Source organism: Lagenorhynchus albirostris, chromosome 9 (genome assembly GCF_949774975.1).
Source record: "Lagenorhynchus albirostris chromosome 9, mLagAlb1.1, whole genome shotgun sequence".
Classification (NCBI taxonomy): domain Eukaryota; kingdom Metazoa; phylum Chordata; class Mammalia; order Artiodactyla; family Delphinidae; genus Lagenorhynchus; species Lagenorhynchus albirostris.
In genome coordinates this window covers 45,863,280-45,882,184 of record NC_083103.1, presented here as the reverse complement: position 1 = coordinate 45,882,184, position 18,905 = coordinate 45,863,280, and positions in this window count along the sequence as shown.

Sequence of the window (18,905 nt, the reverse complement as noted above, 5' to 3'; positions counted from 1 at the left end):
TAAGGAGAGATTAGGACACAAAAAGAGACACCAGGGACACAATGTCCATGGAGGAAACACTATGTGAGGACACAGTGAGAAGGCAGCCATCTCCAAGCCAAGGAGAGAAGCCTCAGAAGAAACCAATCCTGCTGACACCTTGATCTTGGACTTTTTGCCTCCAGAAAAAATAAATTTATGTTGCTTGGGGCGGGTGTGTGTGGGGGAATGTGACAACATGGGTTATTATTTCATTATTTTTTAACTTTTAATTTAATTTTTAAATTGTATTTGTTATTAATTTTCATTTTCAGACGTTATAAAAAGAGTACAAAAATTCCCATATACCCTTTACCCTGACTTCTCAAATGGTAACATTTTATCACATTTGCTTTATTATTCTCTCTGCATATATTTCTTTTTTTTTTTTTTTTTTTTTTTTTTGCAGTATGGGGCCTCTCACTGTGGGATGAGAGGATGTGGGATCCTCCCGGACCGGGGCACGAACCCGTGTCCCCTGCATCGGCAGACGGACTCCCAACCACTGCGCCACCAGGGAAGCCCCCCATATATTTCTTTTTTGAGAGTAAGTTGCAGACATGATACCCCTTTATTTATTTATTTATTTATTTTTAAAGTGAAAGTGAGTTTATTTATTTATTTTAAAAATACATTTATTTATTTTTGGCCGCGTTGGGTCTTCGTTGCTGCGCATGGGCTTTCTCTAGTTGCGGCAAGTGGGGGCTACTCTTCGTTGTGGTGCGCGGGCTTCTCATTGTGGTGGCTTCTCTTGTTGCGGAGCATGGGTTCTAGGATCGTGGGATTCAGCGGTTGTGGCACGCGGGCTCTAGAGCACAGGCACATGGTGCACGGGCTCAGTTGCTATGCAGCATGTAGTATCTTCCTGGACCAGGGCAGATTCTCAACCACTGCACCATCAGGAAAGTCCTGAAAGTGAGTTTAATTAGAGAGATACTCATTTAATAGGCAGAATGCAGTCATTCTCAGAAGTGAGAGCAGCTCACATGATACCCCTTTAATGCTAAATTCTTCTATGTGTATTTCCTAAAATCATATTGGGTCATCTTTGAGGATTTGCTTTTATATTTTATCAAGTTGAATCTACCATAGATTTTTCTTTAAGATATGGTCCTTATGCCTAAGGCACAGATTTTCTAGTGTCTCATCTGAAGTCCGGAGATGTTTAATGGGATCTCTTTACTCTGACGGGGCTGGAACTCCCGTGACTCCCAGACTGCTTGATCTCTAGTATCTCTGGTCCATTCTCCAGCTCCTGGGAGCTTCTATCTAGCAAGCCTTGTATGGTCTCGCTCTGTGAGTGTACAGCACAACCCTCAGCCATGTTCTCATGGGAGACCACCACTACCCAGACTTCCACAGCTCACCTCTACACAGCTCCCTCCTCTAGGAAATCTCACCACAATGATTCCAGCAATTTCTCCTGTCCTGAACTCTGATCTCTGCCTCCTCAGATCTGGTGTTCTTCCAGAACCCTCTTCCTTAAATTGTAGTTAGGAATTATCCTCAGACAGAATAGACTGATTGTTGCCAAGGGGTGGGAGAGGGTTGAATTGGGAGTTTGGGATTAGCAGATACAAACTTGTATGTATAGCATGGATAAACAACAAGGTCCTACTGTACAGCACAGGGAAATATATTCAATATCCTATGATAAACCAAGTGGAAAAGAATATGAAAAAGAATATTTATATATGTATAACTGAGTCACTTTGCTGTACAGCAGTAATTAACACAACATTGTAATTCAATTATACTTCAATATAAAATAAATTTTTTAAAAAAGACAGATAGATGGACAATCATGGGGCTCACTTTGTAAGTTCCCTTTCTCTTGGGGATCACAGTCTTATACTTTTTTCTTTTCTTTACCTCAAAATGGATGCTTCATATATTTTATCCAATTTTTTTTTTTTTTGGCTCCACCGCATGGCTTATGGGGATCTTAGTTCCCCAACCAGGGATTGAAACTCTGCCCCTGCAGTGGAAGCGTAGAGTGCACCACCAGGGAATTCCCAATTTTATAGCTGTTTACAGTGAGATGGCTATTCCTGTAGTTACTTTATTATGGTCAGAAGTGGCATGTGTATAGGTTTGTAATTTACATCAATGTCATTATGCTATGAATCTCATAAAGTTGCTTCCTTTTTCACACAACACTGTGTTTTTCAGATCTGTTCATATTGCTATAGGTGCACTGAGACTGTTGCTTTTAACTGCAGCATAGTGTTCCAAGGTGTGAATTTACTACTTTTGTCTTTTCCACTGCCCTAATGATAGATATCTGGGTTCCCTCCTACTTCCCCCTAAAACAAAAAGCCATGAAGAATATGATCTGAAATGTAGACCTAGGACTGGGAGTACTGCCTTATAGTGTGTAAGCATTATTTGATTTTGCTAAGTAAATACTAACAGATTATTTTCCAGAATAGTTGAATCAGTTTATATTTTCATAAGCAGTGGACAAGAGTGCCAATATTCCCATACACTTGTAAATACTTGGTATTATAAACTTTATTTTTTGTCATTCCAGTGGAATAAAAATGGTATTTCATTGTTTTATGTTTCACTAATTACTTGTGACCTTGAGCATTTCTTTATATCCCATTTAGCAATTCAAGCTTCCTCTTCTATGAATTGCCTCTAAGTAATATATTTCCATTTTTCTTTGGAGTCTTAGTTGTACTGATTTGAAGGAATTCTACATATATACTTGATAATAACCCTCTGTGGGTTTTATTTTATTTCATTTTATTTTTTACAAGTAGGGCAATCTAGTGTCTCACGCAGGAGACTGGCCTTACCGTCACTGAGTACTGCGTTTGGTTCAATCAATCAAATACTTTTGGACACTTCTTTTTTAAAATTATTTATTTATTTATTTGGTTGTGCTGGGTCTTAGTTGCAGCAGGTGGACTCCTTAGTTGTGGCATGGGAACTCTTAGTTGTGGCATGCATGTGGGATCTATTTCTCTGACCAGGGATCATACCCAGGCTCCCTGCATTGGGAGCATGGAGTCTTAACCACTGTGTCATCAGGGAAGTTCCCTTCTGTGGCTTTCAGATGTGGTAAATATCTTTATAGGGTCTGCTATCTCTCTATTAACTTAGTCTGTTGTATCTTTTATAGGATAGAAATCTTTATTTTCATGTAGATACATTTTTGGATTTGATTTTAAAAGTCTTTCCCTTCATCTAAATAAAATTAAAAAAATTCTCTTACACTTTTTCTATTAGCCTTACAGTTGTGCTTTTCAAAATTGTATGTAATCTATCTGGGATCCACATATGTATATGGTGTGAGGTAGGGATCCACTTTTATTTCTGTCCTTAAAAAGAGTCAGGTTTTCCAAAACTACCCACTAAACCACCTGTACTTTTCCAGTTACTTTAAGGTGTCCCCTTTGTCGTATATGAAATTCCCATTTATATGAGGGTCCAGTTTATAGCTTTTGGTTCTGTTCCATTTCTCTATTTGTCTGTTTCTGAGCCAGTGACATACATACATGCTTTTAATGCTATGGTTTTTATGGTAAGGCAATATGGTGTTATTGTGAGTCGTATGTTATTTTCTATTATCTTCTCTAGTTGGCTGTGGTTGACATAGGTGAATGTTATTATTTCTCTCTCTCTCTTTTTTTTTTTTTTTTGGCTGTGCTGCGCAGCTTGCAGAATCTTAGTTCCCACACCAGGGATTGAACCTGGGCCCTGGCAGTGAAAGCACCAAGTCCTAACCAGGGGACTGCCAGGGAAGATTAATAGAGGCATAACATATATAATAGAGTGCACAAATCTTAAGAGCTAGATAAGTTTTGCTTGTGTATATAACTGTTGTAACCACCATTCAAACCAATACATAGAATATTTCCATCATCCCAGAAGGTTTCTTTTTCCCTCTCCCTGTCAGTATCCTCAGGGGTAACCACTATTCTCACTTCTACAACCATTGATTAGTTTTGTATACTTTTGAATTTTTTAAAATTTTTATTTATTTATTTGGTGGCATTGGGTCTTAGTTGTGGCATGTAGGATCTTTCACTGAAGCGCACAGGCTCTTCTTTGCAGCTCACGGGCTCTCTAGTTGTGGTGCTTGGGCTTAGTTGCCCTGCGGCATGTGGGATCTTAGTTCCCCGACCAGGAATCCAACCCCTGTCCTCTGCATTGGAATGCAGATTGTTAACCACTGAAGCACCAGGGAAGTCCCTATACTTTTGAATTTAAATATAAATGGAGTCATACAATATATACTGTATCTGTGTGTGACTTCTTTCATTCAACACTGTCAGAGAGATTCTTCCATATTGTGTATATCGATAGTTTGTTATTTTTCATTTCAGTGTAGTATTCCAGTGCACGAATTTATTTATTTATTTTCAAATTTTATTTATTTATTTTCAAATTTTATTTATTTATTTATTTAACTTTTGGCTGCATTGGATCTTTGCTGCTGCATGTGGGCTTTCTCTAGTTGTGGCAAGCAGGGGCTACTCTTCATTGCGGTGTGCAGGCTTCTCATTGCAGTCGCTTCTTTTGTTGCAGAACATGGGCTCTAGGTGTGCAGGCTTCAGTAGTTGTGGCATGTGGGCTCAGTAGTTGTGGCTCATGGGCTCTAGAGCGCAGGCTCAGTAGTTGTGGTGCATGGGCTTAGTTGCTCTGCGGCATGTGGGATCTTCCCGGACCAGGGCTCGAACCCATGTTCCCTGCATTGGCAGGCGGATTCTTAACCACTGCACCACCAGGGAAGTCCCTATACTTTTGAATTTAATATAAGTGGGGTCATACAATACATACTGTATCTGTGTGTGACTTCTTTCATTCAACATTCTCAGGGAGATTCTTCCATATTGTGTGTATCAATAGTTTGTCCTTTTTCATTTCAGTGTAATATCCCAGTGTATGAATTTATTTATCCATTCTATTTATAGATATTTGGGTCATTTCCAGTTTTGAGAAATTACAAAGAACACTGCCACAAACATTCTTGTGCATCTCTTTTGATAGACATAAACACTAATTTCTTTAGAGTATATATCCAATGTCATATGAATGCTTAGTTTTAGTTGGCACTGCCAAACATTTACTCAAAGTGATTGTACCAAGTTATATTCCACCTGCAATGCATAAGATTTCTAGTTGTTACACATCTTCACCAACACTGTATTGTCAATCACTTAAATTTTAGACAATTTTTGCATGGGTCAGTCTACCTTATGGTTGTTTAATTTGTATTTCTTTGATGACTTTAATGATGTTGTACACCTTTTCATAAGTTTATTGTTCATTTTGTTTTACTCTTCTTCTCTGTAGTGAGATGTCTAAGTTTTTTGTAAATTTTTTTTTTTTTTTTTTTTTGGCCACGCGCAGCTTTGTGGGATCTCAGTTCCACAACCAGGGATTGAACCCAGGGCCACAGCAGTGAAAGCCCGGAATCCTAACCACTAGACCACCAGGGAACTCCCAGACTTTTTTTTTTGATAAATTTATTTATTTTATTTTTGACTGTGTTGGGTCTTTGTTGCTGCGAGTGGGCTTTCTCTAGTTGTGGCGAGTGGGCTTCTCATTGCACTGGCTTCTCTTGTTGCGGAGCACGGGCTCAGTAGTTGTGGCGCACGGGCTTAGTTGCTCTGCGGCATGTGGGATCTTCCCGGACCAGGGCTCGAACCTGTTGTCCCCTGCATTGGCAGGTGGATTCTTTTTTTTTTTTTTTGGTGGTACGCGGGCCTCTCACTGTTGTGGCCTCTCCCGTTGCGGTGCACAGGCTCCAGACGCGCAGGCTCAGCAGCCATGGCTCATGGGCCTAGCCGCTCCGCGGCATGTGGGATCTTCCCAGACTGGGGCTCGAACCCGTGTCCCCTGCATCGGCAGGCGGACTCTAAACCACTACGCCACCAGGGAAGCCCTGGCAGGTGGATTCTTAACCACTGAGCCACCAGGGAAGCCACCAGACTTTTGTAGATTTTTTAATTGTCCGTCTTTTTATTTTTTTCCTGATTTGTAGGAATTCTTTATATATTCTGGATATGTCATTATGTACTTGGACTTATGTTCTTATTAGCTTGCCACTATTTATTTATTATTATTATTTTTTATTTTTTTTTTTGTGGTACACGGGCCTCTCACTGTTGTGGCCTCTCCCGTTGCGGAGCACAGGCTCTGGACGCGCAGGCTCAGTGGCCGTGGCTCACGGGCCCAGCCGCTCCGCGGCATGTGGGATCTTCCCAAACTGGGGCACAAATCTGCGTCCCCTGCATCGGCAGGCAGACTCTCAACCACTGTGCCACCAGGGAAGCCCTATTTATTATTTTTAAATAAACTTTTTATTTTTGAATAACTTTAATTTGCAGAATTACTGCAAAGGTAGAACAGAGATTTCCCTTACACTCCACATCTAATCCCCTATTATTAACATCTTACATTAGTATAGTACATTTGTCACAACTAATAAACCACTATGGATGTATTATTTATTTATTTTAATTTTAATTTTAATTTTTTTTTTTTTTTTGCGGTACGCGGGCCTCTCACTGCTGTGGGCTCTCCCATTGCGGAGCACAGGCTCCGGATGCGCAGGCTCAGCGGCCATGGCTCACGGGCCCAGCCGTTCCGCGGCATGTGGGATCTTCCCGGACCGGGGCACGAACCCGTGTCCCTTGCATCAGCAGGCGGACTCTCAACCACTGCGCCACCAGGGAAGCCCTATGGATGTATTATTATTAACTGAAGTCCATACTTTATTCAGATGTCCTGTTTTTCCCTAATGTCCTTTTTCTCTTCTACGATCCCATCCAGGATGCTACATGGCACTTTTTTTTTAATAGGTCTTTATTGGAGTATAATTGCTTCACAATACTGTGTTACTTCCTGTTGTATACCCAAGTGAATCATCCATATGCATACATATGTCCCCATATCCCCTCCCTCTCGAGCCTCCCTCCCATCCTCCCTATCCCACCCCTCTAGGTCATCGCAAAGCACCGAGCTGATCTTCCTGTGCTTTGCTGCTGCTTCCCACTAGCTAACTGTTTTACATTCGGTAGTATATATATGTCGATGTTACTCTCACTTTGCCCCAGCTTCCCCCTCCCACCCCGTGTCCTCAAGTCCATTCTCTATGTCTACATCTTTATTACTGCCCTGCAACTAGGTTCATCAGTACCATTTTTTTTTTATTCCATATATATGTGTTAGCATACAGTATTTGTTTTTCTCTTTCTGACTTACTTCACTCTGTATGACACACCCTAGGTCCATCCACCTCACTACAAATAACTCAATTTCATTTCTTTTTACGGCTGAGTAATATTCCATTGTATATATGTGCCACATCTTCTGTATCCATTCATCTGTCAATGGACATTTAGGTTGGTTCCACGTCCTGGCTATTGTAAATAGTGCTGCATTGAACATTGTGGTACAGCTACATGGCATTTAACATTCATGTTTACTTAGACTCCTCTTGGTTATGATATTTATTCTTAAAAAACCTTTTTATTATTATGTAATTGTAAATTCCCAGGAAGTTGCGAAGTTAGTCTTCAGAAGTCCTGTGTACTCTTCACCCAGTTTCCCCATTACATCTCACATTAGCACAATATTAAAACCAGGAAATTGACATTGGTACAATGTGTGTGTGTATAGTTCTATGCCATATAATCCAATGTGTAGATTCATGTAGCCACCACTGCAATCAAGATACAGAGCTATTCCATAATCACATCACCCTTGTGTTATCCTCTTTATAGTCACATTAATTCTTTTCCCCCTTGTCCACCACCATCTCTAACCCTTGATAACCACTAATTTGTTCTCCACTTATATAATTTTATCATTTTGCCACTATTGATTTTTGAACTGACTTTAGTTTTTAGAGCAGTTTTAGGATAATAGAAAAAGTGAGCAGCAAGTATGGAGAGTTCCCATATATCCCTTCACCTCTCCCCACACAGTTTCCCCTATCCTCAACATCTTGCATTAGTGTGGTACATTTGTTATAACTGATGAGCTGATATTGACATATTATTAACTGACATCCACTGTTTACATTAGTGCTCACTCTTTGTGTTGTACATTCTATGGATTTTGACAAATGCATAATGACATATATCCACTATTACAGTATCATATAGAATAGTTTCACTGCCTAAAAATCCCCTGTGCTCTACCTATTCATCCCTCTCTCCCTCCCCTGAGCCTCTGGCAACCACTAACCTTTTCACTTTTTTTCATAGTTTTGCCTTTTCCAGAATGTCATATGGTTAGAATCATATATTAATAGTATGTTGTCTTTTCATATTGCTTTGTTCATTTAACTATAGGCACTTAAGCTTCCTCTATATTTTTTGTGGTTTGATAGCCTGTTTCTTTTTATTGCTGAGTAATACTCCACAGCATGGATTTACTGTTCGTTTGTTTCTCCATTCACCTATTGAAAAACATCTTGGTTGCTTCCAAGTTTTGGCAATTATGAATAAAACTACAATAAACATTCATGTACAGATTTTTGTTTGTACATAAGTTTTCAATTCCTTTGGGTAAATACCAAAGATTGTGATTGCTGGATCATATGGTAAGTGTATGTTTAGTTTTGTAAGAAACTGCCACACTGTCTTTCAAAGTGGCAGTACTATTTTGCATTGCCATACAGTGAATGTGAGTTCCTGTTGCTCCACATTCTTGTCAGCATTTGGTGTTGTCAGTGTTTTGGATTTTAGCCATATACAACAAGAGTTGTACAGTGGCACCTTGTTGTTGTTTTAATTTGCAATTCCCTAATGACATATGATATTGAGCATCTTTTCATATACTTATCTGCCATCTGTGCATCTTCTTTGGTGAGGTGTCTATTCAAATTACAATTAGCTGAGTTACTTGTACTCTGTGTACCCTGTGTGCAGGGCTTGTGCTAATTGCTTGATATACATGACCTTACAACAATCTAATGATAAAATTCCTATTTTACAGCAAAAAAAACAAAAAAAAACTGAGGTCCTCAGTCATGTCAAAACTAGGAAGATGTAGAGTCAAAATTCAACCCAAGTCTGGGGCTTCCCTGGTGGTGCATTGGTTAAAAATCCGCCTGCCAATGCAGGGGACACAGGTTCGAGCCCTAGTCCCAAAAGATCCCACATGCCACGGAGCAACTAAGCCCATGCTCCACAACTACTGAACCCACGTGCCACAACTACTGAAGCCCGTGTGCCTAGAGCCTGTGCTCTGCAACAAGAGAAGCCACCGCAATGAGAAGCCCGCGCACCGCAACGAAGAGTAGCCCCTGCTCGCTGCAACTAGGGAAAGCCCGCGCATAGCAATGAAGAACCAACAAAGCTGAAAATAAATAACTAAAGTAAGTAAATTAAAAAAAACAAAATTCAAGATTCAACCCAAGCCTGTTTGTCTTTGACACTAATGCTCCTTCTACTAAACCATAATGGTATTGAAGCTCTATGACTAACTGGAATAATTTTTGCCATCTAAAAGCTAGGTCTTTCTGGGTCAGCTCTCCATTAGACTGCCTTCCTGGAAAATGAAGTCTACCAAATAACCAACCACAGACCTCCTTCCCAACGAATGGGGTAATCTGACCTCAGGTCAGAGTTTTCTGGTTACTGGGGCCAAAGCTAACTCACATGTATTCTATTTTCCACCCTTCAATCTGCTTGTTGGGCTTGATCTGCATATAAAAGGACTGCAAAGTAAGTAGCATATTTCCCCCACATTATGAGTGAGCAGGTAAAAGGAAAATTTCCCCTGTGAATTAAAATAATAATCCTGATATGTGATTTCTCTTTTGGTCCTCATGGTTATCCTGACTTCTTTATGTGATAGAGTATTCACCTGTCCATAGTAGCTAAAAATTGCACAGAGAGTCTTCTGTTTCCAATCATGTTGGAGTAACAGTGAACACTTCCTGCTGTAAACAACTAGAAACTGGACAAAATATATGAAACAACTGTTTTCTGACTTCAAACAAGGAGCAGGATTGTAATCTTTTTTTTTTAAGACTTATTTATTAATTTTGGCTGCAACGGGTTTTAGTTTCAGCATGCGGACTCTTAGTTGCGACATGCATGCAGGATCTAGTTCCCCGACCAGGGATTAAACCTGGGCCCCCTGCATTGGGAGCGTGGAGTCTTACCCACTGGAGAACGAGGGAAGTCCCAGGGTGTTTATACATAGGGTGAAACTTCAAAGATTGGGCAAATAGTAACCAGGAAGCTGTGACCTGAATAGTTCTTACAGTTCACACAGGGCCGGGACCATAGAGTTCCCACCAGCCAGACTGCAAAGACCTTGTTGATCACTTGGGACATCAATAGAACCCCAAAAGGCCACACCTTAGTTTTACTGTAAAATAGCCCTATAATAAATGCTAACTTAGACTTACCCTTAGAAACCTTATAAACAAGGCTTGGAGGTGTCACACTGAACCCCAAATAACTTACTGCCTACCAGAACAAAGCTCAACATTCATTAAAGAAAGACAAGAAAATTCACTCAGTCAACAACATAAAATTTACCATATCTAGCATCCAATAAAGAAATGACCAGACCTGGCAAGAAGTAGCAAAATGTGACACAAATTCCTAATATCAGGAATGAAAGAAGGAATATCACTACAGATACTGCAGACATTAAAAGAGTAACATGTGAATATTATGAACCACTTTATTTGAATAAATTAGACAACTTAGATGAGAGAGACAAATTCCTTGATAGATATAAATTGCCAAAACTGACATAAGAAAAAGGTAGAAAATCTGAATATTCCTATATCTATTAAAACTTAAATTCATAATTGAAAATCTTTCCAAAAAGAAAACTCCAAGGCTCAGATGGATTCACTGTTGAATTCTACAAAATATTTAAGGAAGAAATAACACAAGTCCTGCACAAATTCTTCCAGAAAACAAAGGAGAAAGGAGGACATTTTATGAGGCTAGTGTTACCATGATACAGTACTAAAACCAGGTAAAGCCATTTAGGAAAAGAAGACTAGTGACCAATATGCCTCACAAAGATAGATGTAAGTATCTTCCAAAAAAAATTTAGCTAATTGAGTACAGCAATATATAAAAATGGTAATACATTATGAGGTTTATTCCAGGAAAGCAACATGTGAAAATCAAATAATATAACTCACCACATTAACAGAATAAACAAGAAAATCCATATGATGATATTAATAGCTCTAGAAAAATATTTGACAGAATTCAACACCATGTTCACGTTAAAAACTTTAAGAAAATTAGGAACAAGTGGGAACTTTTAAAATCTGATAAAGAGAATCAGTGAACAACCAGTGGTTAAAGAATGGGGGGAAAAAACCCTGTTTTTATTTGCAGAAGACCTAATCATGTACACAGAAAATTCTAAGGAACATAGAAAAGAAACTAGTAAAATCAATAAACTAGCTTAGCAGAATTGCAGGATGCAAAGTCAAAATACAAAAATAAATTGCATTTCTAGATACAAGCAACAAGCAGTTGGAAAATGATATTTTAAAGTATGATTAACAATAACATGAAATATTTAGGCATATATTTAAGAAAATATGTACAAGATCTGTACTTGGAAAACTAACAATATTACTGAGAGAAAAATTTTAAATATCTAAATAAATGGAGAGATATACCGTGTTCATGGATTAGAACACTCAATATTGTTAAGATGTTAATTTACCCAAACTGATATATAGATTAAATGTAGTATCTATCAAAATCCCAACACACTTTTTATAAATTAGAAATCAACAAGCTGAACTTTCCAAATGTATTTGGAAATGCAATTAACCTAGAATAGTCTAAAAATTTTGAAAAGGAGTAACAAAGTTGGAGGATTTACGCTACCTGATTTTAAGACTCAAGACGTGTGGCATTTGGTGCCCTGAGATTGAAGCTACAAGAGTGGTCCTTTCTTGGGATAACCAAACCTACACCAAGAGAACAGGCTGGAGAGAGGATCAGGGGATAGGAATTCCGGTGTCTTTATGTATAAGAGCAAGAATTCACACAGGGGAACCAAGATGGTGGAGTAGCAGGACAAGCTCTCACTCCCTCTTGTGAGAACACCAGAATCACAACTAGCTGCTGCACAACCTTTGACAGGAAGACACTGGAACTCACCAAAAAATATACCCCACATCCAAAGACAAAGGAGAAGCCACAATGAGACGGTAGGAGGGGCGCAATCACAGCAAAATCAAATCCCATAACTGCTGGGTGTGTGACTCACAGACTGCAGAACACTTATACGACAGAAGTCTACCCACTGGAGTGAAGGTTCTGAGCCCCACATCAGGCTTCCCAACCTGGGGGTCTGGCAACGGGAGGAGGAATTCCTAGAGAATCAGACTTTGAAGATTAGTGGAATTTGATGCAGGCCTTCGACAGGACTGGGGGAAACAGAGACTCCACTCTTGGAGGGCACACACAAAGTAGTGTGCACATGGGGACCCAGGGGAAGCAGCAGTGAACCCAGGGGAGACTGAACCAGACCTACCTGCTAGTTTTTGAGGGTTTCCTGCAGAGGCGGGGGGTGGCTGTGGCTCACTGTGGGGACAAGAACACTGGCAGCGGAAGTTTTGGGAAGTGCTCCTTGGCATCAGCCCTCCCAGAGTCTGCCATTAGCCCCACCAAAGAGCCCAGGTAGGCTCCATTGTTGGGTTGCCTCAGGCCAAACAACCAACAGGGAGGGAACCCAGCCCCACCCATCAGCAGTCAAGCGGATTAAAGATTTACTGAGCTCTGCCCACCACAGCAACACCCAGCTCTACCCACCACCAGTCCCTCCCATCAGGAAACCTGCACAATCCTCTTAGATAGCCTCATCCACCAGAGAGCAGACAGCAGAAGCAAGAAGAACTACAATCCTGCAGCCTGTGGAACAAAAACCACATTCACAGAAAGACAGACAAGATGAAAAGGCAGAGGGCTATGTATCAGATGAAGGAACAAGATAAAACCCCAGAAAAACAACTAAATGAAGTGGAGATAGGCAACCTTCCAGAAAAAGAATTCAGAATGATGAGAGTGAGGATGATCCAGGACCTCGGGAAAAACAATGGAGGCAAAGATCAAGAAGATGCAAATGTTTAACAAAGACCTAGAAGAATTAAAGAACAAACAAACAGAGATGAATAATACAATACCTGAAATGAAAAATACACTAGAAGGAATCAATAGCAGAATAACTGAGGCAGAAAAACGGATAAGTGACCTGGAAGACAGAATGGGGGAATTCACTGCTGCAGAACAGAATAAAGAAAAAAGAATGAAAAGAAATGAAGACAGCCTAAGAGACCTCTGGGACAACATTAAACGCAACGACATTCACATTATAGGGGTCCCAGAAGGAAAAGAGAGAGAGAAAGGACCCAAGAAAATATTTGAAGAGATTATAGTCAAAAACTTCTCTAACATGGGAAAGGAAATAGCCACGCAAGTCCAGGAAGTGCAGAGAGTCCCATACAGGATAAATCCAAGGAGAAACATGCCAAGACACATAGTAATCAAATTGGCAAAAATTAAAGACAAAGAAAAATTATTGAAAGCAGCAAGGGAAAAACAACAAATAACAAAGAAAAATTATGGAAAGCAGCAAGGGAAAAACAACGAATAACATACAAGGGAACTCCCATAAGGTTAACAGCTGATTTCTCAGCAGAAACTCTACAAGCCAGAAAGAAGTCACATGATACACTTAAAGTGATGAAAGGGAAGAACCTACAACCAAGATTATTCTACCCGGCAAGGATCTCATTCAGATTTGATGGAGAAATCAAAAGCTTTACAGACAAGCAAAAGCTAAGAGAATTCAGCACCACCAAACCAGCTCTACAACAAATGCTAAAGGAATTTCTCTAAGTGGGAAACACAAGAGAAGAAAAGGACCTACAAAAACAAACCCAAAACAATTAAGAAAATGGTCATAGGAACATACATATTGATAATTACCTTAAACGTGAATGGATTAAATGCTCCAACCAAAAGACACAGGTTTCCTGAATGGATACAAAAACAAGACCCATATATATGCTGTCTACAGGAGACCCACTTCAGACCTAGGGACACATACAGATTGCAAGTGAGGGGATGGAAAAAGATATTCCATGCAAATGGAAATCAAAAGAAAGCTGGAGTAGCAATTCTCATATCAGATAAAATAGATTTCAAAATAAAGAACGTTACAAGAGACAAGGAAGGACAATACATAATGATCAAGGGATCAATCCAAGAAGAAGATATAACAATTATAAATATATATGCACCCAACATAGGAGCACCTCAATACATAAGGCAACTGCTAACAGCTATAAAAGAGGAAATCAACAGTAACACAATAATAGTCGGGAGCTTTAACACCTCACTTACATAAATGGACAGATCATCCAAAATGAAAATAAATAAGAAAGCAGAAGCTTTAAATGACACAATAGACCAGATAGATTTAACTGATATTTATAAGACATTCCAAAAACAGTAGATTACACTTTCTTCTCAGGTGCACACAGAACATTCTCCAGGATAGATCACATCCTGGGTCACAAATTAAGCCTCAGTAAATTTAAGAAAATTGAAATCATATGAAGCATCATTTCTGACCACAATGCTATGAGATTAGAAATGAATTACAGGGGAAAAAACATAAAAAACACAAACACATGGAGGCTAAACACTACATTACTAAATAATCAAGAGATCACTGAAGAAATCAAAGAGGAAATCAAAATATACCTAGAGACAAATGACAATGAAAACATGATGATCCAAAACCTATGGGATGCAGCAAAAGCAGTTCTAAGAGGGAAGTTTATAGCTATACAAGCCTACCTCAAGAAACAAGAAAAATCTCAAATAAATAAACTAACCTTACACCTAAAGGAACTAGAGAAAGAACAACAAACAAAACCCAAAGTTAGCAGAAGGAAAGAAACCATAAAGATCAGAGCAGAAATAACTGAAATAGAAACAAAGAAAACAATAGCAAAATCAATAAAACTAAAAGGTGGTTCTTTCAGAAGATAAACAAAATTGATAAACTGTTCACCAGACTCATGAAGCAAAAGAGGGAGAGGACTCCAATCAATAAAATTAGAAAAGAAAAAGGAGAAGTTACAACAGACACCACAGAAATACAAAGCATCCTAAGAGACTACTACAAGCAACTCTATGCCAATAAAATGGACAACCTGGAAGAAATGGACAAATTCTTGGAAATGTATAACCTTCCAAGGCTGAACCAGGAAGAAATACAAAATATGAACAGACAAATCACAAGTAATGAAATTGAAACTGTGATTAAAAATCTTCCAAAAAACAAAAGTCCAGGACCAGATGGCTTCACAGGTGAACTCTATCAAACATTTAGAGAAGAGCTAACACCCATCCTTCTCAAACTCTTCCAAAAAATTGCAGAGGAAGGAACACTCCCAAACTCATTCTACGAGGCCACCATCACCATGATACCAAACCCAGACAGAGATATTACAAAAAAAGAAAATTACAGACCAATATCACTGATGAATATCGATGCAAAAATCCTCAACAAGATATTAGCAAACAGAATCCAACAACACATTAAAAGGATCATACACCATGATCAAGTGGGATTTATCCTAGGGATGCAAGGATTCTTCAATATACACAAATCAATCAATGTGATACATCATACTAACAAATTGTAGAATAAAAACCATATGATCATCTCAATAAATGCAGAAAGAGCTTTTGACAAAATTCAACATCCATTTATGATAAAAAACTCTGCAGAAAGTGGGCATAGAGGGAACCTACCTCAACATAATAAAGGCCATATATGACAAACCCACAGCAAACATCATTCTCAATGGTGAAAAACTGAAAGCATTTCCTCTAAGATCAGGAACAAGACAAGGATGTCCACTCTCACCACTATTATTCAACATAGTTTTGGAAGTCCTAGCCTTGGCAATCAGAGAAGAAAAAGAAATAAAAGGAATACAAATTGGAAAAGAAGAAGTAAAACTGTCACTGTGTGCAGATGACATGATACTATACATAGAGAATCCTAAATGTGCCACCAGAAAACTACTAGAGCTAATCAATGAATTTGGTAAGGTTGCAGGATACAAAATTAGTGCAAAAAAATCTCTTGAATTCCTATACATTAGTGATGAAAAATCTGAAAGAGAAATTAAGGAAACACTCCCATTTACCACTGCAACAAAAAGAATAAAATACCTAGGAATAAACCTACCTAGGGAAACAAAAGACCTGTATGCAGAAAACTATAAGACACTGATGAAACAAATTAAAGATGATACAAACAGATGGAGAGATATACCATGTTCTTGGATTGGAAGAATCAATATTGTGAAAATAACTATACTACCCAAAGCAATCTACAGATCCAATGCAATCCCTATCAAATTACCTATGGCATTTTTTACGGAGCTAGAACAAAAAATCTTAAAATTTGTATGGAGACACAAAAGACCCCGAATATCCAAAGCAGTCTTGAGGGAAAAAAACAGAGCTGGAGGAATCAGACTCCCTGACTTCAGACTATACTACAAAGCTACAGTAATCCAGACAATATGGTAGTGGCACAAAAACAGAAAGATAGGTCAACGGAACAAGATAGAAAGCCCAGAGGTAAACCCATGCACCTATAGTCAACTAATCTATGACAAAGGAGGCAAGGATATACAATGGAAAAAGACAGTCTCTTCAATAAGTGGTGGTGGAAAACTGGACAGCTACATGTAAAAGAATGAAATTAGAACACTCCCTAACACCATACACAAAAATAAACTCAAAATGGATTTGAGACCTAAATGTAAGACCGGACACTATAAAACTCTTAGAGGAAAACACAGGAAGAACACTCTTTGACATAAATCACAGCAAGACCTTTTTGACCCACCTCCTAGAGTAATGGAAATAAAAACAAAAATAAACAAATGGGACCTAATGAAACTCCAAAGCTTTTGCACAGCAAAGGAAACCATAAACAAGATGAAAAGACAACCCTCAGAACGGGAGAAAATATTTGCAAACGAATCAACGGACAAAGGATTAATCTCCAAAATATATAAACAGCTCATGTAGCTCAATATTAAAGAAACAAACAACCCAATACAAAAATGGGCAGAAGACCTAAATAGACATTTCTCCAAAGAAGACATACAGATGGCCAAGAAGCACATGAAAAGCTGCTCAACATCAGTAATTATTAGAGAAATGCAAATCAAAACTACAATGAGGTACCACCTCACACCAGTTAGAATGGGCGTCATCAGAAAATCTACAAACAGTAAATGCTGGAGAGGGTGTGGAGCAAAGGGAACCCTCTTTCACTGTTGGTGGGAATGTAAACTGATAAAGCCACTATGGAGAACAGTATGGAGCTTCCTTAAAAATCTAAAAATAGAATTACCATATGATCCAGCAATCCCACTACTGGGCGTATACCCAGAGAAAACCACAATTCAAAAAGACACATGCACCCCAATGTTCATTGCAGCACTATTTACAATAGCCAGGACATGGAAGCAACCTAAATGCCCATCGACAGATGAGTGGATAAAGGAGATGTGGTACATATATAGAGTGGAATATTACTCAGCCATAAAAAGGAATGAAATTGGGTCATTTGTTGAGACGTGGATGGATGTAGAGACTGTCATACAGAGTGAAGTAAGTCAGAAAGCGAAAAACAAATATCGTTTATTAACACATATATGTGGAACCTAGAAAAATGGTACAGATGAACCGGTTTGCAGGGCAGAAATTGAGACACAGATGTAGCGAACAAACGTATGGACACCAAGGGTGGAAAGCCGTGGGGGGGTGGGGGTGGGGGTGGGATGAATTGGGCGACTGGTATTGACATGTATACACTGATGTGGATAAAATTGATGACTAATAAGAACCTCCTATATATTAAAAAAAAAAAAAAGATTTCCCCCTGAAAACCAACAGGGAGATCATTCAGTATATAAGAGGATTTAAAGGGAAAAACGTCACCCCAGGGGTGCTGCCTCCACCTCATATTATCAGAAGAACCAGATTTATGCACTTGGAGCAGAAGTACCAATTGTTTTCCTTCATGCTGTGGACTTGGATAAGAAAAATGTCTCCTCTCCATAATCTCATCATTTACTTTGGCTCCACCTATGTAGCCCTTACAAGAGAATTTGCTAATTTTGTTCTCCAGGACCAGAGGGCCATTGATTTACTTGGGTGGTCGAAGGACACCTACTCTCCTGATGAACATTTCTGGGTGACACTTAACAGGATTCCAGGTATGCGGAACTTGATTTCCGTTCTACATAAAGTCTGGAAGCATTGTGTGTGTGTGTGTGTGTGTGTGTGTGTGTGTGTGTGTATTTTACACTTTGAAAATATCTTCAATTGCATTATATATATTTACCTATGTTTCCAGCTTTATGGACACCCTGTAGACTGTTTTGTGTGTCTGTTTCAATGGAATTCATATAACATAAGTTACAGTTCTTACATATCAGTTCTAGGGCTCTGTCTTTGTGACTCTGAAGGACAGGCCTTTGGGGGTGGGACTCAAGGTAAACAGAACTTTGCACTTCCACAAAAAAAAAGAATTCACACAGGGGTTGTAGGGAAGGGGAAAGGTAGAGGAAATGTTGGTATGAACAGCTAAACAAAACTTTTGCCCAGTTTGAGAGTGTAATTGTAATCGGGTGCAGTTAAGTTACTTGACTCAGGTTATTTAAAAGGTAATGGTTACAGTTGTTTAAAGCAGAAAATAAGAATAATAGGGCATCAAAGTTAGTGATGTCATATCAGTTGGCATTATTTAAGAAACTTACAAGCACAACTGAAAATTCCCAGTTATCAGTCTAGAAATGTTCATAGACATAGACTATAATT